The sequence below is a fragment of the Artibeus jamaicensis genome, unplaced genomic scaffold, assembly GCF_021234435.1.
Source record: "Artibeus jamaicensis isolate MK-2021 breed Jamaican fruit bat unplaced genomic scaffold, CSHL_Jam_final contig_519, whole genome shotgun sequence".
Classification (NCBI taxonomy): Eukaryota; Metazoa; Chordata; class Mammalia; order Chiroptera; family Phyllostomidae; genus Artibeus; species Artibeus jamaicensis.
In genome coordinates this window covers 42,927,291-42,954,275 of record NW_026521871.1, presented here as the reverse complement: position 1 = coordinate 42,954,275, position 26,985 = coordinate 42,927,291, and positions in this window count along the sequence as shown.

Below are 26,985 nucleotides of genomic sequence, written 5' to 3'. Positions count from 1 at the left end.
CTGCATAATCACCATAGAAGCTGCTGCAACTGATTGAGATCAAAAGCCAGAGAGGCCTGAGTTTATGAAACACTGAAGCGTGAACCCTAATCTCCCTGCCCTGATTGAACCAATAACCTTCCTGTCTCCAAGGATTTCATAGATTATTTCAGTCTCAGAGTATCAGTGTTTACAACTCTCTATCAAGGTTCCCAGTTGATTCACTAATTGGGAGTTTTATGAAACAATAAATAACATTCTTCCCTTGTGTTTCTGAGTTCAGAAATAAAGAACATATAAATGAATTAATTAGATGGGCAAGAAAAATCAACTTTATTTATGGTAGAGGGGAAAGCAGCTTGAATCCAGAACTATGATTAGGTTTCTCAATATATCCTCCATTCCTTTTTATTTGCTCATTAATAAAGTCTACCACAACCTATGGGTCAGTTTAAAGTTCTGATTCCTGAGGAAATGGACTCGATGACCTGGCATGTGGGGGACGAAGAGTGGTTAAAAATAAAGATATATTTTATCTATTGCTAGCTTTTACTGTAGAAACAATTGCAAGTGAAGAATAAATCCTTCAGAATTAAAGTTTCCATGGTTTTCTAGGCTGATATAAGCCAGTATATTCCATCAAATAAGAGAATCTTGTAAATACTTGGTACTTTTGATTTCTTCATTTTTCTACTCTTTAAGCATATAAAAGGGAGAAGAGGAAAGGAAAGATTAAATTTTTATCAGTTCCACTAGCTAATTATTTTATCCTGCTTGCCCATATTTCTCTTCTTGTCCTCCACTTTTTTTTATTCTTGTTTCTGATTGCAGGCTTCTTTTATGACCTAAGAAAAAGGAAGCTGAAACTTTTGGCTACTTGAATTTTTCTTCTCTCTTTTCCTTGCCTTTCCTTTCCTCTCCCCTCCCCTTCCCTTTTCTCCTCTTTTCTCTTTTCTTATTCCTTTCCCTTCCTATTTACTCCCTTTCCATCCTCCTCCTTTTCTCCCTTGTTCTCCTCTCTCCTCCCCCACCTCACTCTTTTTGAATTTTGGATAGTTTTCATTTATTCCACACTCCATGAACCCAGAGGTTTTAAAGTTGCTTGCAAAGGATTGTGTTTCCTTGTTTCCTGTACGTCATCTTTTCCTAGGACAATAAATCCTAAAATTCTTGAGCCAAAGAATCACCAAGTTACATAAACAAAGACTAGGAAATCCACACCATGACTGAGGCATTTTAATAGCTATGGTTATCCCAGCAGCAAATGTTTTCTGTCACCTTCTCTGTAGCTGACTGCTGCTTCAGATGCCATTGGTCCATGAAATCATTTAACATTCAGTTCCAAAGCACAAGCACAGTTAATGTTTCTGAACATGTCCCTGCTATAAAAACAGTCAGGGTTTTTCATTTAAACATCCATGAAAGATCCCAAACATGTCAGCATTTTTATGATGTCAGTGGTGATATTTATAATGTTATCATTATTCACAAATTGAGAAAATGTTTATCATAAAATGTAAAGCACATGATGGAATATCTATATGGCTAAGCATCTCAGAACAAGACGAATCTTTTCACCCCTCCTCACTATCCTTTTAAATCCCCACTCCCACTGTAGGCTTAAAAATATGCATTGATTCACCCCCTCCCACTGACCCTTTTAACGGTGTAGAACGGGGCTGACAACTTGAATGCCTACAGAAGTTTGGGGGTTAGTATAAATGAGAGGGGTGTTTGGATATAAGAAAACCAAGACAGCAAAGTTGATGGTAAATAGCAAGTCAGCTGCAGTGGCAGAAAGACAATAGAGAGTCATAGAGTTTGTAGCATGTTGGAACATGCATGCTCTATTTAAAGGAAACAGAGACTCTATTTACTGTTGCCTCATGAGAATGTAGCCATGCTAGAGCTTCCAAATTTTCTGGAGAAGCTGGAATTTGAGTACTGTTGTGGAATCTTCTATTACTCCCAAATGCTAGCAACTCAGTCAAATTTCTTAATAGCACTATGTGGAACAAAGATAATCTGAAGAGTAAAACTGGCTCAAATCAGCTACTGCTTTGTTATGGAATAATTGAGGCTCAACATCGCTGGCAGTTCTATTGCTTTGCCACAGACTCCAAATCATCAATTAGCAAATGAAGAAAGAATAAAAAAATGAAGGAAATAAGAATCTATTATGTTCCAGGCACAGTGCAAATTACTTTAATGCTATTTAACAAATATTTGTTCAGTACCTATTTCATGACAGACACTAGGTAAAATGCTTGGGATATACCAATGAACAAAACAGACAAATTTCTAACTTCACTGAACTCATTCTACCTATGGTGCTCTCAATGAATATTAACTACAACACTAGAGGGAAGTATTATTAACACTGATTTTTAGATGAGCTAAAAATGATGGGAAATGGGTTTGAACCCAAGTCTGATGCACTTCATAGCCTCACTTGATCTCACTGTGCCATATTCCATACTAATTCCCAGGAGAAGTGGCATGAGGAAATGGGGAGATGGCCTTTGTGATAAAGTACTTGCATGTGTATTAAGGAAATATAATTGTTGTATAAGTAGCAATATCAGAATGCATTTATTACGTTTATTCTTGGCTAGGCACTGTGCTAATTTTTTAATGTAAATTTTACTAAATATAATGCTATTGTTAGGTAACAGCTATTATTCTCATATAATGGTGTTGTTAGGTAACAGCTATTATTGTTCTTTAGGCTTAAAGAGGATAAAAATTTACCCAAGTCACACAGATGATTAATGGTAGATAACCAATTCAAGCTAAGATCTCGTCCTGATCCAAAGCTTGTGCCCTAAAGTTCGTTCTACTGTGAGTCTCGTAATTTGGTCCTTTTGAGATTAGTGGAGACAGGGGGAGTGAAAAACCAGCCACTAGATGGCACATTTGATACCTTGTTCTATCCTTACCGATTGGCTGGAAAGCCCACAGCGAAGATCTTTTCTAAAGGATTGTGGTCAGAAATTCGAACTCAGCCCTGCTCAGATATGGAAAGCCTAACAGCAGGAAAACAAAACTCTCCCTCCTACTCCCAGTCTTTAGCTCACAGGCTGCCTCAGCAGATTTGGCTGTTGTCCATCTGGTAGAGCCAGCTGTCTCAGGAAATTCAGTAGGCCACATAGATATCAAAACAAGAAATCCACTAAGCCAGGCAAAAGTGGGAGTCATGATGTAGACTAGTTGGATTAGAGCCATCTATTTTGGTATAGTATACACAGAACTAATATTTATTAATAAATAAGTTACTTCTCTAATTTGAGGAAAGCTGGGAAAGTATTTGGACTGTTTATAAACAAAAGTACTTTCCTCTTTAAGTATTTGTGAACAAGTCCTGAGTTCTATAGGTTATATAGTGAACTCTTTATCTTATCCCATAGATCTGTTCCTTGTTTTCTGTTTTCCCTTGATCAACTCACCTAGTTACCCAAGCTAGATATTTGAATCCATTAACTTTTCTTTCAACTTTAGACCCTGTACTAATCATTAAGACCTATCTATGAGACTGATGAAATTTTTTAAAGTCTCTTGTTCCTTTCCATTTCTGCTGCCTTTGCCATAGATTAGTGTTGGAATCAACTGCTCAGACAATTATGATAGCCTCAATACTAGTTTCCCTGCTTCTATTTTTTTCAGAGTTGATGGTTTTAAAACACCTTAGAATATAATTCTGGTTTTTTAGTCTATTTTGGGGTGCTTTATGGTCTATAGTCACTCATGCAGGGGTGTCCAACCTGTGGGCTGCATGAATTCCAGGATGGCTATGAATGTGGCCCAACACAAAATTGTGAATTTACTTAAAATGTTATGAGATTTTTTGTGATTATGTGTCATGATGTATTTAATGTGTGGCCCAAGACAACTCTTCTTCTTCCAGTGTGGCCCAGAGATGCCAAAAGGTTGGACGCCCCTGGCTACAAAATAAAGTTTAAACTCCTTTAATGTGCATAATGTTTAAGGCCATTTATTTATTGAAAGTTTTCCTTAAAAAATTTTATATTCATGTTTATTCTATCACAGTTGTCCCAATTTTCCCCCCTTTGCCCTCCTCCATCCAGCCCACCCCCACTCCCACAGTCCATCCCCCCCTCCCGCCCCGTTGTCCATGTCCGTGTCATTCATACACGTTATCTGACCAGTCTCTTCCCCTTCTTTCCACCATTTTCTCCTCCCCCTTTCCTCTGGCAGCTGTTAGTCTATTCCCTGTTTCCATGTGCCTGGTACTATTTTGCTCATTAGTTTGTTTTGTTCATTAGATTCTCCTTATTCGTGAGATCATATGGTATTTGTCTTTCACTGACTGGCTTATTTCACTTAGTATAGTAATGTCTACTTCCACCCATGCTGTCACAAAGGGTAGGGGTTCCTTCTTCCTTCTTTGTGCTGCATAGCATTCCATTGTGCAAATGTACCACAGTTTTTTAATCTATTCATCTACTGATGAGCACTTAGCTATTCTTAACACTTGTCTATTGTAAATAGTACTTCTGTGAACATTGGGATGCATAAATTCTTTTGAATTGGTGTTTCAGGATTCTTAGGGTATATTCACAGCAGTGGAATCACTAGGTCAAAAGGCAGTTCCATTTTTAATTTTTTGAGGAAATTCCATGTTGTTTTCCACAGTGGCTGCACCAACTTCCATTCCCACCAATAGTGCACTAGGGTTTCCTTTTCTCTATACCCTCACTAGCACTTATTGCTTGTTGATTTATTAATGGTAGCCATTCTGACTGGTATGAGGTGATATCTTGTTGTGGTTTTAATTTGCATCTCTCTGATGGGTAGTGATGGCGAGCACTTTTTCATATGTCTCTGGACCCTCTGTATGTTCTCCTTGGAGAAGTATCTATTCAGGTCCTTTGCCCATTTTTTAATTAGATTGTTTGTCTTCCTGATATTGAGTCATATCAGTTTCTCACATATTTTGGAGATTAAACCCTTGTTCCATGTATCATTGGCAAATATATTCACCCATATGGTCAGTTCCCCTTTTATTTCGATGTTGGTTTCTTTAGCCATGCAGAAGCTTTTTAATGAAATGTAGTCCCATTTGTTTATTGTTTCCTTTATTTCCCTTGCCCTAGGAGATATGTCAGCAAAAATATTGTTATGTGGGATATGTGAAGTTTTACTGCCTATGTTTTCTGCTAGGACTTATATGGTATCACAGCTTATATTTAAGTCTTTTATTCATTTTGAGTTTATTCTGCTGTATGGTGTAAGTAAGTTGTCTAGTTTCATTTTTTTGCAAGTACCACTCCAGTTTTCCCAACATCATTTATTAAAGAGACTATTTTTACTCCATTGTATGTTCCTGCTCTCTTTGTCAAATATTAATTTGACCATAGAGACAGGGGTTTATTTCTGAGCTCTCTATTCTGTTCCATTGATCTATGCATCTGTTCTTATGCCAGGACCAGATTCTTTTATTCATTCAAACTTTTCTTAAGCTTCTAGTGTTTACTTCTTAGGAAGAAAATAATAAACAAATACCAATTTCTACCACTGAAGGATACTACCTAAAATCTAGTAGAGGAGTTATAGATGTAAAGAGAAATACAATAAGTATAGTAAGTGCTAGTTAGAAGTTTGTTTGATGATATATAGATTCAATGAGGGAGTGGTTAATTAATTCCTGTAAGGTATATCTATTGGTTGGCTTCCTAGTATGCATTCTACATTTTCTCATAATTTTATATTATGTTGTTCTTGGTTTTAGGCATGGAAGATGTGATCTATAAGCCAATTTGTGTTTTACTTGCTCCTGGTCTCAGTCAATGGTTCAGGAATGGACTTGTGAACTCAGCTAATCAACCAAAAATGAGTATGGGTATTTTTGCAGAGAAATCAGCATTACTCTCTTTTCTTTCTGGACAAGGAAGCATGATAACTCAAAAATTGCTGGCAGCCATTTGGGAAATAAGAAGAAAGGCAATGAAGCCAGCATTATAAAAAGTAGAGCAAAGAGACGACAGGAAATGTATGTTTAATGATACTGTTGAGTTGAGGGATCAAGTGTTGCTTAAATTCTGCCCTAATTCTGAACTTAGGTAAGCCAAGACATCCCCTTTATTGGTTTTGGTCCCAGTCTTTAATTTTTCTTCTCTAAGAAAAATGCTAGGAGCCTTATTTCTGGGGGCTAAAGTAAGACCTTCTTATCTGGTTCAGATTCTTCCTGTGAGGTCTACATTACTCTTGCCAAATGTTTTCTTATGTGTTGAAATGTTTGCTTTTTTGCTTCTTGACTCTAATCATTAAGTATCTCTCTTTCTTTCTCTCTTTTTGCTTAAGCACATGTTCACATGTTCTTTCAGATGGACTGTACTGTTTATACCACCCCCAAAATCAATTTCTCATAATTTATTTTAGGGAACCACCTCTTTCCTATTCCCAGCCTATATTATGTGGGTGTCTCTAACTGTAGCCTGTGGTTTTAGGAGATGACACAAAATTCATGATTGATTAATGAGCTCACTGGTTTTCTCAGGTTACAAATATTGGGTCTGTGGCCAAGCCTGGTCAATCTGCATAAATAAGTACCATCTCTGGTATATCCATTAGGGTCTAATCAGGTAATAGATATATATTGTAATTTGAACAAGATTACCTATTGCTTTCATATTTCCTATGAAAGATTACTATATATTATTAAATGATATATAGGGAATTAACTAAAGAATAATAAAAAAGAAGTCTAAAGAATATCCTAGGGCTGAAGGAGCATAGCTAAGGAAGGAGCAAAGTTGGTAGGTGGGAAATTCTCCCCAAGATTAGGATTCAGCCCCCATCAGAAAAGGTATGATTGTAGCCACTGGGTGGTAGAGAAGTTTCTTATGTTGCTCAGACCAGAGCTGATCCAATGTTGGTGGGATGTGGCCAGCAAGCAGAGAACTGCTTGTTAGGGTACCCATGAAATTCACTAGGAAGTTGCCTTTAAAAGTGCCTGTGGAACTTGTTGGTAATCAAGCTGTAGTAGAGTGAGACTATGATGTTGGAGCCCAACGGGATCACTGGAAAGCTATCACCAGGAATTTGATAGTAAATTCTATGAAATTCACTCTGAAGGAGCACTGTGTCACCATTAGAGCTTGCCTGAAAGCTGCCCACAGGACTTTGTCCTATGGACCTCACTGCTGGGAAGCCACCTGAGGGTGTTGGCCTCCACTGAGTCTCCTGCATGCCAACCCAATGATAGGAACAAGAAAAAACCCTGCATGCTTTATTCAGAAAGAGAAGCCCTTTACTTCTCCAGGTTCACTCAAGGACCTTCTACTGTCAAAGCCTAATGTCATTCTAGCTGGGGAAAAAAAATGTTCCAATATCACAAGGAGGAAAATTAAGGCTGGATTCGCAACTGAGAGCCAATAAATTGTCAACCAACACATCTGAGATTTTTATTTTAATACTAGAAAAAAGATGCTCTTAGGTGTCTACTGATGAACAATCAGAGCAAGAGTTGGTGGCCATCTCTTCCAAGGCAGTAGAGTGGCCTACCTTGGATTAAAACTAGCAGAGAAAAGCAGAGCTGACAGATGGAGAGAGGTGAGTTGCTAACAACATTGTTTAAATGCCTGAATCCAGCCGTGGCTTCAATCCACATACACTTAGCCTTTTTACTTCTAAAAACCAGTAAGTTTTTTCTCCTGTCTAAGCCAGTTTGAGCTGGATTTAAATAATTTACAATCTGAAAAGAGTGCTGATCAAATCTTTAATAAATCATTAAGTGTTAAGCTCAGGTCAGTATCGTGTCTCTAATTTGGAGGTCTTATTTCTAATTTGTTCGCTCTGGTTCCTGGACACATCATTCCAGATGCTGAGGTGTTCTGGATCTCAAAGCTCTGTTGGAGCTTTCTGGAACTTAAAATCGTTACATTTGCACAGTACTATGAAACTTCTCATGTAACAACTTTAGGCTCCCTGTATAATATCCTTCGTAGGATATCTTAGGCTGATATAGTTTAATCATTTTATTCAGAGTATCATAATAATTCCTGGAAGAAACAAGAGTGAGGGGTGGAGCGTCAGTGACAGGAGCAGAATTCTCAAAGAGAGAATCCAGGTTTGGGAGCTTGAGCATTTGCTTCCCAGATTTGGGGCAGTTGCTGGCTGGATGAAGTCTTCAGAGTGAGCCAAGAAGCTAAACAAAACCCAAGGTATTACCTTCCCTTTTTTGTACTGAATAATTTCAATGTGAAAGAGGAATAAATAGCTGTAATATGGTCCCATAAACTTAAATGGCTGCAATTTAAGAAATTGAATTGGTTTTGATGGGTACTTTTTCCTATTGCTGTTGAGAGGTAATTTGCTTGAAAGTCAAAGACAAGGGGAGAGAACTTTGTTGAACACATGGAGGAATGGTTTCCAGGTGAACCATTAGCTCTGCTCCACAATCTCAGTGTCCTCAACCGAGGCTGAGTTGTATCAATAGCAGTCACTCATGTAATCTGACAGAAGAGTAATTGCCTGGTGGAGACCATTTCCAAACATGTGAGAGCCCAGAAAATGCTCTCAAATAACTTGGCATTATTCCCAGAGATGACAGCCTCTATTATATATATCTTTGTAAGGAAAGATTTCTGCATTTCCTGTATTCCCATGAATTTAGTCCAAGTTAGAAGGTTTGCAGCAGAACAGAACTTGATGGTAGAAAAGAAAATAGAATTAAAATACCTATCTTATTAATATTGACAAATTTTTAACATTTTTCAGCTTTTTCTGCATGAAATTTTTGTCTGAGTAGGGTTTGAATGTGAAATGTGAAGAGGAAAAAAGGGAAGGATTATGACAAAAATGAGGAAGAGCTATTAGAAGATTTTTATTCCAAGTCAGGAACTTGACACAATAAAGTCAATTAGAGCATTTCTTCTTTCCTGATATCCTTCTGCTTCTAGAGAGAAAACTGGGGCATGAATACAAGCAGAATATTCACCTTGAGAATTCTAAAATATCGGGGTAATTACTGGGAGCCCTTCATATGGGATCCTAGACCTTCCCTGACAAACAATGCATATTCCAAGATTTGAGCACAAAACTAGCAGGAGATCAGTGGTTTTCCCAACTTGTGGGGAGAAGTGATTCACACTTTCTCAGAAAGCAGAAAACTCTTCCTGAAGAAAGATTTGTCTTAAAGATATATAACTCATGCACTTGAATGTTGTGCAATTGATGTTTCATGAAAGCACAGGCCCTTGGGGCTCTTGTTCTAAGCTTTTGTAAAAGGGAGATCTTTAAAATGAATGTTTAAAAGAATCATTCAGCCCTTGGGAGACCTAAGAGAACCATAATTATTGAAAAGCCTACTCATCTAAGATAGATTAAATGAATTCCGCTCATTCTATTTGTAATACCCCCAAACTAGGAATAGCCCAATCATCTATTATTAGATGAATGGATAAAAAAAAATTGTTAACAGTGAAGTGGCACCATGTGTCAGACCTAGGTTCAGCAACCTCAGTTCTTGAGTTCTGGCTGAGAAATAATTCAGAGCTAATGCTCAATCTATAAGAGAAAGTTTATTTAGAAAGTCACAGAGGTAGAAGTGAACTGTACAAGAAATAGGTTCAGAAAATAAGTTACAGAGGCAAAAGAAGGGCCCTTGGAGCTTCAAAGAAAGAGAGAAAGGTAAAGAATAAAGCACCTGGGGGGAAGCAGAGGGGAAAGGGAAAGGCACCAGTGTGCTTGGGAGAGGGAGAGTGTGCTGGCTTCTCTGTTCTGAGGGTTTTTAATGGCTGGGGGTTTAGGGGAGGTCTTCCGGGAGGATCTCAATAAATATTCATCACCTTTTCCAGGTGTGTTCTTTCAGGGTCATGGTCTCCACTGGTTGGTCAGCACCAGGGGAGGGGATCATTAGTTAATGCAGCTTGTCCAGATGTCAACCATGACATCACTTGTCTGGTTTTGCTGCTCTTCCAACCCTGGAGCTACAACAAAACTGAGACCTAGATATTATCCCTAGGGGTTAGTGCTAAGGAAGTGGTAGTGCAAGGGTCCACATGGAAGTCCATGCAGCCACTCTTCTGCCCCTTCTTTCTCCTCTAAGGGGCTCTACCACGTGACTAGTGACATGCCGAGGGAGGAAAGGTCAGGGGAGGGTGTGAACCAAATGACCTGCAATATGAAGTCAGGGGGGTTAAACCACATAACCAGCGATAATGCCCAGAATGGAAAAGGCACGCTGGGGGTAAGGTCCTTGTTTTCCCAGTTTTATCCATTTCTAGGCACCCAAGGCTTTCCTCCCTGGTGACCTTTTGTACTTGGCCTATTGTCCTTGCTCTACTCATGACTGTCAAAGGGACTACCACAAAACTGTGATATATTCATCTGATGAAATACCATCCACCAACAAAAATAAGTGAGATAATGATACATGTAACAATATGGATAGGCCTCCAAATAATATGCCAAGTAGAAGAAGGCAGACAAAATGGGAGTATATATTACATGGTTTCACTTACATAAAACTCTAAAAATGCAAACAAATCTATAGTTATGAAAAGCAGATTGATAGTTTCTTATTTGGGGAGGGCAAGAAAGGATAGGAAGGAGGGACTGCAAGGGAGTGCAAGGAAATTTTGATAAATGGATATTTAGTGATTGTTTTACATATATATATATGTATATATATATATACATATATCAAACATATCATGTTGTATATTTTTGAATATTATAGTTCAATTATGCCTCAGTAAAGCTATTAACAAACAACTCTGTTCATTCAGTGCCTAGAACAATTATGTATGACTCTGAGATCTGCAAATGAAACCATTTCCCAACTTCAGGAATAGGATGCATCTCATGGAGACGGTGAGAACACTGGAATGGTCCTTTGGCCATGGAATAGCCATGGAGAAACTATGATGGCTTCCAAGCTGGTCAGAGCTACTGGGTTTGGAATCTTAACAGTGAGACCAAATGAGAGTTTGGAGCTAAATCAACTAACTTTGCTACTGATATCCAAGTACTTGTTTATAGATAAGACTTGAATTGCAGTCAGGGGTAGGAAAGTATTACACAGGGAAAATTGAGGGTACATGTGGATTTGGCATTTATCACCATAACTCTGGGATACTAAGAAAATACTGGAAGCCAGGAAGATCAATCTCATTGGCCTGGACCAACACCAGTTTGTTCTGGTTCAATCCAAAAACAGAAAGGCTTACCTCTTTGTCTTCATTTTTATTGAGAAGGCATTTACCAATCAAGACATTATATTGACCACAGAATAGATGAAGCAAATGAAGAAGAAACATGACTAACCATTTTCATACCATGCCCCATGTAGAAAAAATAAGACTTCTTGTGGATCCAGAGGACTGAACTTAGAGTCAATGTGTAAAAATTATTAGATGGTAGTAGCTCTTGACTTAATATGAAAAAGTCAATAATAGTGTGAATGTAAAAATGAAATGGCCACTTTGTAAGACAGCAATCCCCTTGTCAATAAGATCATTGGAACAGAAGTTAATTATAGATATTGTTTCTACAGTTTGTGCTCCCTTAAGCTAAATTATGTATAATTTGATTAATTAATTCAGGAATACAATCTGCGCCATGCAGAGCACTATTAGTTATAACACAATAACTAACTGTGTGCATAAGGAACACAATTGTTGCAGGAAGTATGATAATACACAGATGCTTTAAGAAGCTGCTTGCTTACTCTTTACTGTATCCCTTTGTTCAGTATTAGCAATTGTGGACTGTGTTGTAATTTTGCAGTCTAATTTGAATTATGTTCATGTTTTAAACAGTGTACAATACAGGTGATATGGGGGTATACATAAAACTATGGTTTGTTCAGTTAAAGTAATTGCCTTTATGACACAATTTTTAATAAAGTGAGATTCCTCATGATTACAGATTTAATAACAATAGTGTCCTGGCCCCTGTAGAGGGACTGATCACAATGGCTAATATAAGACTAGCTTTTCAGAGGTGATTATCAGTTTTTCAGCTAATTGTAGTAATCTTAGATTAATTGATGAAGAAGTTTTTTCTACAGGGAACATTCATTCCACAAATCCCATCTCACCCCCCATTTTTCCTGAATTTATCTTTCTTATTATTTATGTCTAAACTCTGAAGCTCCAGGAGTAAATATTGGAGGAAAAGGATCAATATTTTGGTTTTAGCCATGTTACAATTTTAGAGAATTCTTTGACACCCAAAGACAGGATGTGAATTGGAGGTTGGGTACAAGAGCCTGAGTGTAAGGAAATGAAAGCATTGCATTGCTGGTACCCATTTACATGAGATTTGATGAAACCACCCAGAGAGAAATAGAGGCAAGAGGAGAGCAGAGTAAGAACTCTGGGTTCCTCTGATAATTAGCAATCTAATGGAGAAGGCCAGGATGAAACAGCCAGTGAGGTAGGAAGATATTCAGGTGCATGTCATATCATAAAAGTTTTGGGAATAAAATATTTCCAAAAGGAGGAAAGGCTACAACATAATTTTTGTGCTATTTTTTAAAACCAAAAACACATAACTGGATCTAACCATGGGGAAACTTCAAACTCCAAATGAGTTAAAGTCTACAAAAAATAAATAGCCTGGAGTCTACAACTGTTTCAAAAACATTTATGATAAGAGAGGGATAAACTTTTCCAGATTATAAAGACTAAAGAGATATGGCAACAAAATGCCATGTATGATCTTGGATTAGACCCCGATATAGAAGTACTATTTTTTCTTCTGCTATAGAAAAACATTATTGGTGCAATTTATGTAAGACCTCTAGAGTTGATATTATTATATCAACATTAACTTACTAATTTTGATAACTACTACAGTTGTATAAGAGGTTTTCTTTTATTGTTAAAAAATTTAACGATAAAAGGGCCTAATGTCTGCAATGTATTCTCAAATAGTTGAGAAGAAATATTTAACTGTATGTCTATTATCTATCTAACTTCTATCTGTCTGTCTGTCTGTCTATCTATCTATCTGTCTATGATCTAACTAGAGAATAACAGATGTGAAATTTTAATTTGGAGGAATATAAGTATAGGATAAATGATAATTATTTATACTATTTTTACAATTTTTTCATCTGCAGTCATTTTAAAATACAAAAATTCTGAAACATTTTGGAAAATAGAGGAGAAAGTGAAAGTATAGGCACATGTATCTGTCAATTACCTTTTCCTAGATTGAAAAAAATGTGGCCTTCTGTGGCCCCTAAAATCCACCACATGTTTTGCACATGTCTTTTAGCCTTACATCTGACTTTTAATATTTTTTCTGCTTCAGAAATTTAGAACAATGTCTTCAAACTCAGGCACCTTTAACCACTTTTTTTTCCCATGGATGGATTTCTAATGATCTTGGGTAGAATTAAACCCTGATGAAAGAGAACTTCAGTATGGTTTATGGGCCTATTCTGCTTGACATATAAGTCTATGAAAATGACTTTTCTCATGAAGGAATTCTTTGATACATTAGAACAACAATGGTATTATTGTCACCCAAGCATTTCATTCCAAGAGTCAGAGCTATATATAAGTCATAAGAATGCATTCATAAGAGTTAGAAAACCCAGCTTTGTGGGATTGACAAGAAGACGTTTTAGTATCAGAACAAGTAAGCTTTCTGAAGAGAATTTCCTTGAGGTCAAGGACACGGCAGCTGGGTCTGCAGGAAATTCATATCAGCACTTTTTCCCCTTTAACATTTGCAATTCTACAGAGGCCAAAAATTACATCTTTGTTTCCTTGAGATTTTCTTGGCCTCTCAGACATCTGAGTGATTCTTTAGTTGTCACTCACCAACAAAGACTTAACATTTACCAGAGAATTTGAGAGCAAATTCCTCGGGCCTTCAAACCATGGATGACTAGAAAAGCCAGCATTTAGTCAGTTAGCCATGAAATGAATGTGAACCGCAGAATATTTGGAAAGTTATCATAGAATGTGCCCAGCTGCTGCTGAGCATGAAAGACTTCTCTTCCAAGAGAAGCTCTTCAGTCTTCGAGAGTTTCAGGGGACCCCTCTAGCTATGCTACAGTTTTTCCCTAGCTGGAGCTTTTCTAATTCTTCTTAATAGCTAATATTAATCACAAAATTTCATAATGGTAGACAGGCATCCTAGGGTTGGCTTAATATGTATCATCTAGCAATTTGCAGCAAAATCTACCGGGAAACTCTGTGTAAGTTATTTTGATCAGTTTAGGCACCATAATGATAATGGCTTTTGTAAATTGCTTGTTTTTCCTTCTGTATGATAGATTTCCTCCTCAGGATGCTGAAGGGACTCGGTGATCCTTGACTTTGGAGGAATAGCAAGCCTCACTTCCTTGTGGTAAAACATGAGAATTTTTATGAATCAAGAAAATGCACCTTATATTTCCAGAGCTTACACAATCACAGGACACCCATAGAAATATCTGTCTGCTGAGATCATTTACTAGTATTTGCTTCCTTTTTAAAAAATATTTTATTTATTTATTTATCTTTAGAGGTGAATATAAGGAGAGAAGGAGAGAAATATCAATGTATAGTTGCCCCCCATGCATCCCCTGCTGGGAACTGGCCTGCAATCCAGGCATGTGCCCTGACTGGGAATTGAACCACAATCGTGTGGTTCACAAGCCCGCGCTCAATCCACTGAGCTATACCAGCCAGGGCCTATTTGCTTCTTTATTAGCATTTCCTAATAAGGTTCCCATGTTGAATAATAATTATTATTTTATTCATGGAGAGTAATTATTTTAGTTGAATGAATGGTCAGGCTTTTTCTAGATTGGTTTTTTTTATCAACTCAGAAAACATGTACCAAATTAAAGAAAAATATGGAAATGAATATATGGAAGGCCCTCGTTTAACCTTACACAGGGCAAATGAACAAAAAGTACTATACCTTTATCTACTTTCCTCAAAAGCACCCATAAATATTTAGCAAATAGTCCCCGGGTACCATTATGTGTACTCTGATGGAGGTAATCAATAAGTGTATGATGCAGTTAACATATTCTGCTAAGTTTGTTACCCAGTCACATCTCTCACTCTTCTTGGTAAGTAAAAAGGAGTGGTTGGCTGTAGATGTGGGTATTAATGCCCATATATAAGTACACCAAATTCCTGTCTTTCTAGTTGTAAATTTCAATGACTTTTTCTTAAAGGCACCACTTTGGCAGACAAATATTCTCAAACAGGAAGGACTCTTGGCCTGGTGACCAGGAAATGACAGGGAGAGATGAAAATAAAAATGGGTACTTCCTACTAACATGGCATCTCTTGGTGCACTTAGCATATTGAAATCGAAATGAATGTTAAAAGTCACCTCATGAGACATTTTCTTTCCTCCAGAACTTCTTCTTCAATCAATAATTGTCTTGACTTTGGGTTGATGGAATCGATATGGCTTGGGATTGGCAACACACTACAGCCTAAAAATTCTCTGTTATAAACCTTTATCTCATATTGGAACAAACGATTTTATTATTGTTTTCCTTCTGTGTGCCAAGCACCAGTTAACTTTGGCTTGTAGTCTTTGGCTTGATGCCTATATCCTGGTGCCATAGAAAACAAGTCTGATTCCTTTTCTTGTGATGCATATTCAAGTGTTTGAGGATGGTAATGGCATTCTGTGGTGCAACCTGTCTTCTTCAGGCTAAATATCTTCCCATTTTCAACTGACTCTCATAGTTTGAAGTGTTTTCTTCATCATCTCACCAGTTAACCAGTGTATCTATGACCCAGAATCAAATACAGAATCAAATATGGAACTGAATATGCCACTTCTTTTACATACCATATTTCGGTGTATGTTCCCTAAAATATAAGTAGCTTCCATTTTTGGTAGCTACACTATGTTGTTTCCACTGATTTATTTAAGTTAGCATTTATCAAGAAATTACTGTATGCCAAGTGCTGTTAAAAGTTGAAGATAAAACAAGAATGAGTTATGGCCTTGACATGGAGTCTATATTTATATAAGGTCACCAAACATGGTAAATTCATGACTAAGTATAACAAGATGTGCTTCATATTCTATCAAAATCTCCGGGTGCATGGGAGGAGCGTGATCCCCTGTGCATGGTTGTGCTGTGTCCAGTAGTAAAATCAGAAGGCTTATCTTAGAGCAACAGTGAACTAACTAGATTGTGAAACATGATAGGGTGTTTCCAAGCAAAGAAGGTGGAAGATGAGTTGGGCTAGTCTAGGAAGATACAAAGTAGAGAAAAAGCAGAGATGTGGAAATATATTCCAACAAAGGCTCATGGAAATAATAATCAAGGGCAAGGGTGGAGAGAAAAGGAGGCTGGTAGAAGTGGAAGGGCAGGTTGAGGACCAACAGTGAATTCCGGAGAGAGGCATTCAGAGTTTATACTACAGGTTTTCAGCACTGCTAGTGTGGTCTGCATCATCACAGTTAAATATATGAGAATCAACGAAGGGGGTTGGGACTGCTTCCTAGTAACTGAAAATTCCTTTTGCTCTTCTGAGAAATGAATAAGATGGTTTAGGGAATATGTAGTATATATGGAAGGAAGGTGCTTAGAAAATAATCTTTTGTTGTTAGGAACTTAATCCTAGAGGCTTCATTACACTCCTGTTTTCAGTCTCTGCTTATGTAACAAAATGTCTTTGTGGGCACTTTTCCTTTTAATACCCAAATATTAACTATCTGAGTGGCCAGCCCAAGTGATGGTAGAAAGTCTGATCTTTTATTTTATCCCCTTTCCAGGCATATTTGAGAACGTCAGGGGATTATTTACATGTTTGATGATTCCCACATGGCTTTCACTTGTCAATTTTACCAGCCATCTGTTTCATATCTCTTTCTTTCCTCCCTCTTGTTTCACCCTAACAATGGGGACAGACCTCTCTATGAATTCTCCATAGGACACTTAAGGTTAAGGTTTAGGAACAAGAGCAAGAAACTACAATGCAGAAAATATAATTAAATCCTGAACAACTTTTCAGTTGCTACCACATGGGTCTCCTATTTCTTTCACTTCAGTTTGTCTCAGTGTTTCAGGGGGCGGACACAGTTCTCTCCACATGGGTACTTTGGTCATTTCCACTCTGCCTGGAGACAGGATCCCAGCTTCCTCTTTGGCTCATCAAGAGGGGAAAAGAATTCTTATCTCCCTCACTTTGAGACTTGTCTTCTTTTCCTTACCCAGCATTTGTGGAAATGGCAATATTTACTTCCTTTAGAAGAACTAACCCACTCTAACTGAAGGGAGTAAATTGGCCTTCATGTCTAAATTAGGTAATTGTAGTACTCAACTTTCATTTTCTATTTGGTTGATTCAAGATAAAAAACATCACGGAGTGGGGGATACCAAAGTGGAAGTAGTTTCTCCTCACCCTCCTACATTTTACTTCTTCTGATGTGAATTGGTCTCCTAATCGGTAAGAAACTACTTTTGAAAACATATGTACACACTTGGAACAAATAACTTTCTTGCAAGGGGAAGTCTAAAGTCTAAACAAAATTTATTTTTAAAAAAATTTTAAAAGACTTTATTTATTTATTTTTAGAGAGAGAGGAAGGGAAGGAGAAAGAGAGGGAGAGAAATATCAATGTGTGGTTGCTTCTTACATGTCCCCTACTGGGGACCTGGCCTATAACCCAGGCATGTGCCCTGACTAGGAATTGAACCAGCGACACTTTGGTTTGCAGCCTGAGCTCAATCCACTGAGCTACACCAGCCCAGGCTAAACAAAATATAATATCTTGGGCCAAATTAGGCCTTCCTGAGGACAATCAGTGGATATTTGAATTACATCTGCATAGCTCAATGGGCTTAGTGAGCCCATCCCACCCTATACATTATGATGAGCACATGACATCACTCATAGAACAGGTGTATTTATGGGTGGGTATATGTGTGCCTATTTGTGTGAAGTAGAAACCACAAGGTTATAGAAAAAATAAATCTATTCACTTGCTATATTCTTTGACACCATGTTGACACCATAAATTATGGAAACAGGCAATACTCAAACACTGATTCATAGCTCCTGCTTGATTTAAAGGTCATTTAATTAGAAGCACTCTATATTAACGATTGAGGGAGTGGTTTACAAAGAGGGTGCACATACCCCCAAGACAAATTTTCCATCTACTTTGAAAGCAAAAATGTCCTGCAATCCATCAAATGGCATTGCAAGCTTCAACAGTTTAATATTTTCCCCCATGGGCTACCCTATTACCCATGCCCTGCTGTTTGCTTTGGGAACAAGATGAAGACTTTGCATTTATATTTCAGAAAATTATTCAGGTCATGTTTAGCCACGGAATAAGTTTTGCTGCCTGTACTGAATAGAATCTATTTTTTAAATTTGGAGTTTGAAGGAGTAGGGAGAAATAAAGAGATGATACTTTATTGAGTCTTATGCTTTTGAACACACATGCTCTTATGTGTCTAGAAGCTATGGGCCTTAGCCCCTGAAGAATTCACAGGTAGCAGTGAGAATATAATTTGAAGGGCCTGAGGTATTCTTTCAAACCTTTCATGGACCCCCTTCATGAAGCCTCTTGGTTTAAGGTTATTTTAGAGCAATGGGTAAAAATTCTCTTGGTATCTATCAGTGAAAGAAAATGTTAATGCCTTTAAGAAATAAGATTTTATATCTACGAAAAGTAATTCCCACCATTTAAAAAATTTTCCAAATTAAATAAAAACTATAAACCTACAAGTCTAAGATTCTCAACAAACGCAAACAGGATTCATACAGAATTTTTCAAAACTACTAATAAAGGAAAAATATAAAAGCTACCAGACAGAATATAGACACATTATGTATATAGAAGAATAAGGGTAGGATGAGAGCACATTCCTTGTCTGAAAGCATGCTAAACAGAAGATAATAGAATGACATTGTTAAAGTGATAGAAAAAATAAAGTTAACCTGGAATTCCATATCCAACATTATACTTTAATAATAAAAGTAAAATAAATAATTTTGCAGATTCAAAAAAGTTGGCAGCATCATCCCCAGTAGATCTGCACTATAAAAAGTATTAAATAAAGTGCTCCGGGTAGGAAAAAAACAGTGCTAGCAGTAAATTTATATCTATACAAGAAAAGTAGTGAAAATTGTAAATAAGTGAGTAAATGTAAAAAAATACATATTTCTTACTTTAAAATTTCTTTCTTTTTATTGTTGTTCTATTACAGTTTTCCCAATTTTTCCTCATTGGCCTCCCCTGCCCAGCACCTGCCACAATCAGTCCATACCTGTTGTCCATTTCTATGGGTCATTTATACCTGTTTGTTGATTAGACATTTTCCTTTCTTTTCCCCCTTAAATCCCAGCCCCAAGCCCTCTGGTCACTGTCAGTCTGTTCCTTGTTTCCCTGCCTCTGGTTCTGTTTTTCTTGTTTGTTTTGTTTATTTGGTTGTTGTTATAAGGGAGATTGTATGGCATTTGTCTTTTACTGCCTGGCTTATTTCACTTAGCATAATATTCTTCAGTTCCATCCACACTGTCATGAAAGGTAGAAGCTCCTTGTTTCTTTCTGCTGCATAGTATTCCCTTGTGTAAATGTACCACAGTTGTTTGACTCACTCATTTACTGATGGGCTCCTAGGCTGTTTCTAGCACTTGGCTATTGTTAATAGCACTGCCATGAACATAAGGATGTATAGGTTCTTTTTAATTAGTATTTCAGGATTCTTAGGGTATAATCCCAGCAATGGAATTGGTGGGTCAAGAGGCAGTTCCATTTTTAGTTTATTGAGGGAATTCCATACTGTTTTCCACAGTGGCTGCACCGGTCTGCATTCCCACCAGCAGTGCATTAGGGGTCTGTTTTCTCCATGTCCTCACCAGTGCTTTTTGTTTGTTGACTTGTTAATGATGCCCATTCTGAGTGGTTTGAGGTGGTATCTCATTGTGGTTTTAATTTGTATCTCTCTGATGGCTATTGATTCCACCATTTTCTTTTCTAAATATTTTATTTACCTTTAGAGGGGAAGGGAAGGAGAGAGGGAGAGAAATATCAATGTATGGTTGCGTCCCAGGTGTCCCCTGCTGGGAACTAGCCTGCAACCCAGTCATGTGCCCTGACTGGGAATCGAACCGTGGTTGCTTGGTTCCCAGGCCCTTGCTCAATCCACTGAGCTACGCCAGCCAGGGCTTGATTCCACCATTTTCTTGTATCATGTACAAAAATAAGCTAAAAATGGACGAAAAGCCTGGATGGAAAATCTGAAATCATAAAACCTCTAGAAGAAAAACTTAGACAGTAAACTCTTTGACATCAGTCTTAACAACAAGGGTTTAGCTATGTCTCCTAAAGCAAGAGCAACAAAAATAAAAAGAAACAAACAGTACTTACATCACATTCAAAAGTTTCTGTACAGTGAAGAAAACCATCAAGAAAAGGAAAAGACAACCTACTAAATGAGAGAAGACACTTGCAAGTGACACATTTAATAAGGGGTTGATATCCAAATATGTAAGGAACTCATGCAACTAAGTACCATCCCGCCCCCTCAAAAAACACAAACACACACACACACACACACACACACACACACACACACCCCGGGCAAAGCAATTAATAAGTGGGCAGGGGACCTGAGTTAGATATTTCTCCAAAAAGGACATACAGATGGCCAACAGATATGGGAAAAGATGCTCATCATCATGAGTCACTAGGGAAATATTAATCAAAACCACAATGAGATACCACTTCACACTTGTCAGAATGGCTATTAAAAAATTACAGGTTCTGGCCGGATAGTTAAGAAGTTTGGAGCATCATCCTGACACTCTGAGACTGTAGGTTTGATTCCCAGTCAGGGCACATGCAAAAATCAACCAGCAAATGCATAAATAAATGGAAAAGCACATCAATGTTTTTTTTCTCTCTCACATCAATGCTAAAATTTTTTTAAAGATCAACAAATAACAAGTGCTGGCAAATCCTGATATAGTGCTGGTGGGATTGTAAATTAGTGCAGCCACTGTGAAAAACACTATGGAGATTCCTCAAAAGAATTAAAAATAGACCTGCCATAGAACCCAGACACACCGCTTCTGGGTATTTATCCTAAGAAAATAAGGCCACTACTTCAAAAAGGTATATGCACCCCTATGGTCATTGCACCATTGTTTACAATAGTCAAGATATAACAGCAACTTAGGTGCCATCAGTAATGACTAGATAAAGAAAATATGATACATAATGGAATATTACTCAACAATAAAAAAGGAATAAAATCTTGCCATTTGTGACAACATGAATGGACCTAAAGGATATTATGCTAAGTAACATAAGTCACGCAGAGAAACACGCACAGAGAAACATATCTACCATGTGATTTCACTTAGGTGGAATCTAAAAACAAAAATAAAAACAAAAGCAAAGCCAAACAAATGAGCTAACAAATCAAAAGAGAAACAGACCCATAGATACAGAGAACAAGTTGATGGTTGCCTCCGTTGGCAGGAAGTAGGGGTGGGAGAGTATTCTCAGCACCATCTTGCTCCAGTCTAAAGTAAAGATGAACTGTGATGGTTTTCCCGAGGACAACAAGATTGTTGACCTGATTTATCTCTGCAGTCATTAATACTGGATGCCCAAGGCTCGAATGGCTTTTGAAAGTGGGGAGAAGCAATAAATCAGTAGTTGGATGCTGCTAGTTTCTGTTCTTCAAAACGGAGCCAAGGACAGTAGCAACTTAGTTTCTCAGGGACCAGGGACTTCCTTTTTCACACGTACAATAGCAAAGCAAAACACATGAACTAACAAAACACACCTGGGTGATAGTGTGTGACAGTCACTCCTGCTCCTTGAATACTTGCAAAGTGTTTTATCACTGTCACTCATGGAGGTTCTTTAATGGAGCTTTCCTCCCAACTTATCTTTTCTTCTGGCAAAGGGATACTTTGTGGATGTTCTCCAAAACCTGAGAGAGAGAGAAAGAGAGAAGGAAGTCTATCACATAAGTTAATCAAAGTAGAATTGTCAGTTTATGGATAATAGGGATTTTGTGTTTCTCAAAGTAAGAAACAGAGAGAAGAGCAGGAATAACTTCTTTTGTATTTTCAACCCATAGACAAAACAATGCTGAATCTCAGTGCTTAAGTAGCCTAGATTTCAGAGGTGCCTTCTGTTGTTTGGAGGCAAAAATTTAAGAACCTGTAGAGACATTTGAGTCTATTAAATGTCACCTGGTTTCCAACCTTGAAAGCGTCAATGGCTATATCTCTGATAGAGAAATATGACTGTAAATTATTTAAATGAAGATTCAAATGTTAAAAATCCAAAAAATCCAGAATAACTGTTAAAAATACAATGAAAACTTGGCTATTCGGGTTTAAGTCACTAGCATGTCTAACCAGGACAATAACAGTTTTCTCCCCTTATCTTCCCTTGCCCCTGGCTGGTAATCCATTCTCCACAAAGCTGTCAAGACAGCCTTGAAAAGAACTGTGCTCTCATTGAGCTTAGAACTTTCCAGGACTCCACACTACACTTTGAATCCACACTGACTTGGAGTCCAATCCCATCTCTCCCTTGTGTCCGGGTGGCTCTCCTGATGTGCCCCTGCTCGTCTGGGGGTTTCATTTTGTACACTCTCTCACTTCAGCATCCCAGCCGCACTGGCTACTTGCTGTTCCTTGAGCAAGCCAAGTTCATGTTTCTTTGTGCTTGCCATTTCCTTTCATTGGACTGCCTGTCCTCTACAAACTTAAATGTCTGGCTCTATCTTCTCATTCAGGTCTCTGTTCAAAGTCATCACCTCAGAGAGAGTTTTCCCAGAACATTCCATCGAAACCTGCTCCCTCCACCTCCACTCTGCCTTTTACCATTCTGCCTATTTTCTTTATGCCACTTGTCACTACTTAAAAATACAGAATGGATTTATTGTGTTTACATGCATTTGTTTTTTTTTACTTCCTCAGTAGGATGTAAGCTCCCTACAAGCAAGGACATTATTTTATTCAGTTGTACCCCCAATCTTTAAGACAGTGCTTGTCACGGAAATTACATTCAGAAAAGCTCTTTACTACTGAATGAGTAAAAGTATTAGTTTTCAATGATATTTCACATGCTGGATCTCATTATGGAATATGGAATGTGGATGAACTAAAACAAAATTACCCTTTTCTCTGACTCCCTGACCTTCCGTTAGCAACGATCTCAAATCATGCTATTTTGTGAACCGATGAAGAGAGATCCCATGGAAATAATAGTCTTTGATATATTTGGAAACAGCTATAACCACCAAGGTGAGGGCAGGAGGTATCTTCAAATGTCGATGATAAATGTAGAGAGAGAAAACATTGACTCATAGCCATGCGTCTGTCTGAAATAGCACTTAATGGAGTAACTCTCATTGCTTTGTTCTTTGTGCAAAAGGACAAGCTTTGGGCTCTGAATCAGAGAGAAACTCAAGCTCTGTTCTTGCTACCATAAGCACCTGAAACACTGGACAAGGCATAGACTCTGGGATCTCTCTTCTCATCTGTGAAGTGGAAATGCTGATAAAAAGGGATAATAATTTTAGTGGGTCCTTACTGTATTCCAGGCCTCATGCAAACATTTGTGTGTATTATTGTGTTTAGTTCTTATGGTCATCTCTGCGACATAAGTGGTATTGCTACCACCCTTCCCCACCCCACATCACAGCTAACCATCCTGAAGATTAAGAGTTATTTGGTGATTACAGAAGCACACACACTTAGTCATGGCAGAGCTGGGCTGGAGGCCTCATGTGGATCTGAACTTGAAACTCAGGGTCTTAACAGCTATACTATGTGGTTTCACCATTCGTTATGGTTGGGAGGACAGAAGGAAGTAACTATACTACTCTGACTTTTTCACACACTCTCATGATTATGTATGCATACTGCCTCTACCTCCTGAGACTAAGAGAGTCTCAAGATTAGAAACATGTTTTTTATTCATGTGCGTGTCTCTAGGATCTAGCACAGAATTTAGCACAGAGCTCTCTTTTCTTTGTCACTCCTTTCCTTCTTTCTGTATCCTCCAGGGACAGAAATTACATTTGTCAGAACCCCCAGCGTCATAACAAATGCATTCCTGTGGGATGCTGAGCACGTCCGCAGCATCTCCTCAACCTTCCCTCTCTCAACCTGTTGATAATTTACTCTTGCTGCTCTGCCTCCTAAAACTCCAGCTTTGCCAAGGACTTGGTATGATTCCCAGGCAGGTTAGGGTGATTGCTATGTTTAGATCACAACTGTAAGTAGGAAGGGGTTTTACAATTCTAGGTAGTGTCATTAGCTCTGTCTGAAGCACCAGGCTTGGCCTCATTAACTTCACAAGGTACAAGAACAAAACCCCTGGCCACACGTTGTATTTAGATTCAATGGTGTTAATTTCACGTAAGGGGAAAAGGACTCTGATCCAGGATGAGGAGGTGGTGATTCAATAAATACTATACACAAGCTTTAGAAAACATATATTTTTTAGTGCCACCTACTGTTGAAGTTCCTGGAGAAATAATTTAGTTCTTATTTATTCACTTGGCTCTGCATTAGGGCCCCAAAGCAAAATGTAAACAGCTGTTCTCAGCTGTATGCTTTTTTGTTTATTAACGTTTAAGTGTATAATTTGTGCAATATATAATTTTTCTTTGGATCCTTTTAGTTATATAGATAGTAAATAATGTGAGAGTGAACACACCAAGGTAGAATAATCATTCCTGATGAGCAGACAACTGCTACTCATTTTGCAGAAAGAAGGAAATAAAATTTCAAGAACAGTAAATGGCACGCTTTGGACCAGTGGATCGGACAGTCATAACCAAGGCTGAGGAACGAAGTCCAAACCTCAAAATTCCCCCATTAACTCAGTAATCAGAATCAGACTATGTGGAAGCACATTGGAAAGAAAACAAGGAAGCAGGCTACTTTAAGTTTGGGGAGTTTTGAATTATTTGCCTTGGCTGTCCTTTGCCCTTTAGGTGACCCTGACCTGGCAGCCAGTTGAGATCCTTAAGGCTGATTCCCATTCCCTAAGCAAATAAGACTTTTGGTGCAGTCAGAGGAAGTCAAGTATTCGGAAGAAAGAGATGTGCCAAAGCATCTGCTGTTTTGCTAATTTCACTTTCCGATCTGTAAATGACCATTACTAGGGAAATGAAGATGCGGTCACTCTATTGTGGAAAGTTACAAACTACAGGAAGATGTAAGTGCGTTTATTATTTTTTTTATGTTGAGATTTTCTTGTGAGATTTAAAATACTACAAGTAAATACTGAGCATAACTATCTATTCATAGCACTCTGCACAGAATCTTAGGGTGGGATGGAGGGCTGGAGATGACCCAGAACTGTGCTCTCATTTAGCCTATGAAGGAACAGGGCCTCAGAACACAGGGGCAAACACCAGGCCCGTGGGCCGAATCCTGCTCCCCACCTTGTTTTATCCAGTCCAGCACTTTGTTTCTACCCAACAACAGCACTGAACTCCTTGCCCCTAGTGAAGGAGTAGTTACATTTATACAGTCCTAAAGTTACTTTTGGCCCATAGAAGGCAACTGTGAGGCTGCCGTGGCCCCCCAGTGAAAATGAGTTTGACATCCCTGCTCTAGAAAGAGAAAGAGAACTCCTTGAAGTAATATTCCCATTTACTAGTATGAGTGTGTCTTGAACCCATTTTGCTTATTTCTTAATACTCTTCTCAGGTCCTTGCTGTCATTTACCACTACCATCATCCTTGATTTCCAATTCCTCACGTAAAATCATTCAACTAGCCTATTGCAACACAAGATTTTTGGACTCTTCATCTACTAATCTTTCCACCTGCATCCATAGTATTTTGTATTGGACCTTTTTTTTAAAACAATAAATAAGAAAATTGAGCCCTGGCTGGTGTAGCTCAGTGAATTGAGGGTGGGCCTGTGAACTAGAGGATCATAGTTCGATTCCCAGTCAGGGCACATGGCTGGGTTGCAGGCCAGTCCCCAGCAGGGGGCTCATGAGAGGCAACCATACATTGATATTTCTGTCCCTTTCTCTGTCCCTTCCCCTCTAAAGATAAATAAATAAAATCTTCAAAGAAATTTAAAACAAAGAAAATTGAGAAAGTAACACTATACCATTGTGCTTTCTTGTCTCCAGACCCCATTGTACAAAATGACAGCCTAATTTCTGGTTTTAGGTGAAAATATTTTATAGGAATAATGGATTTCAGGTGAACCACTCAAAGAGTCCCAAGGCATTCTGCTTAATGGAATTGATTTTTCAGAGTTGTCTCTTTTGTTCTGAAAGGAAACAGCTTGGCAATAGTCTCATTGGAAATCAGGGCCAAATTAATATTAATCATTTATTATAAGCTCTAACCATTTACACAAACAGCAAAAGCATTATTTGGGCATGTTTATTAATTTCCCCAAAGCTATTTTTTTAGTACAAGATTTATGATCGGAGAGTCACTAGAGGAAATCAGAGAATAGCTACATTTCTTTAAGACACACTGACAAAGTATTGTTTTAACATATCTTCCAGGTTTGAAAGAAAATACCATAGTCTTTTATTTTAAAATTACATCTGGAACTCTGTGGAATTTTTTTCGTTAATTGTCCTTTAGTGGCGACAACTACAATATTGCAGAAAAGAAAGCTCAGGAAGATAGCGGGGGAGGGGAAAGAAACAGGAAGTTGTTTTTAAAAATGAAACTTTTTTGCCTTCACTAGACAGGACATTAGTTGGTGGTGCCCATCTTTTCCTTACAGCTCTGATGGAGTGACTGCGGACCAGAAAGTGAACACCACTCTGTATGGGCCAACGGGCTCGTTACCAAATAAACTAGGATTGGTTCGAAGAGCTGTGAGGTCAAGAGGGGCCGGTGCTGTGCTGAGCTGGTGATATTAGGGCATAATAATTAAATGTGTTGATTACTTATGTTTTTCCTGTTTTCAGAAGGAATGTTAGGTGACAGAATAATAAAGCTACAGGTGCATTGAGGGAATCACATAAGCAATAGAAAGTCAAATGTCATATAGAAGGCTTTTTATGAACAGGCTGCCTGGCTGGTAG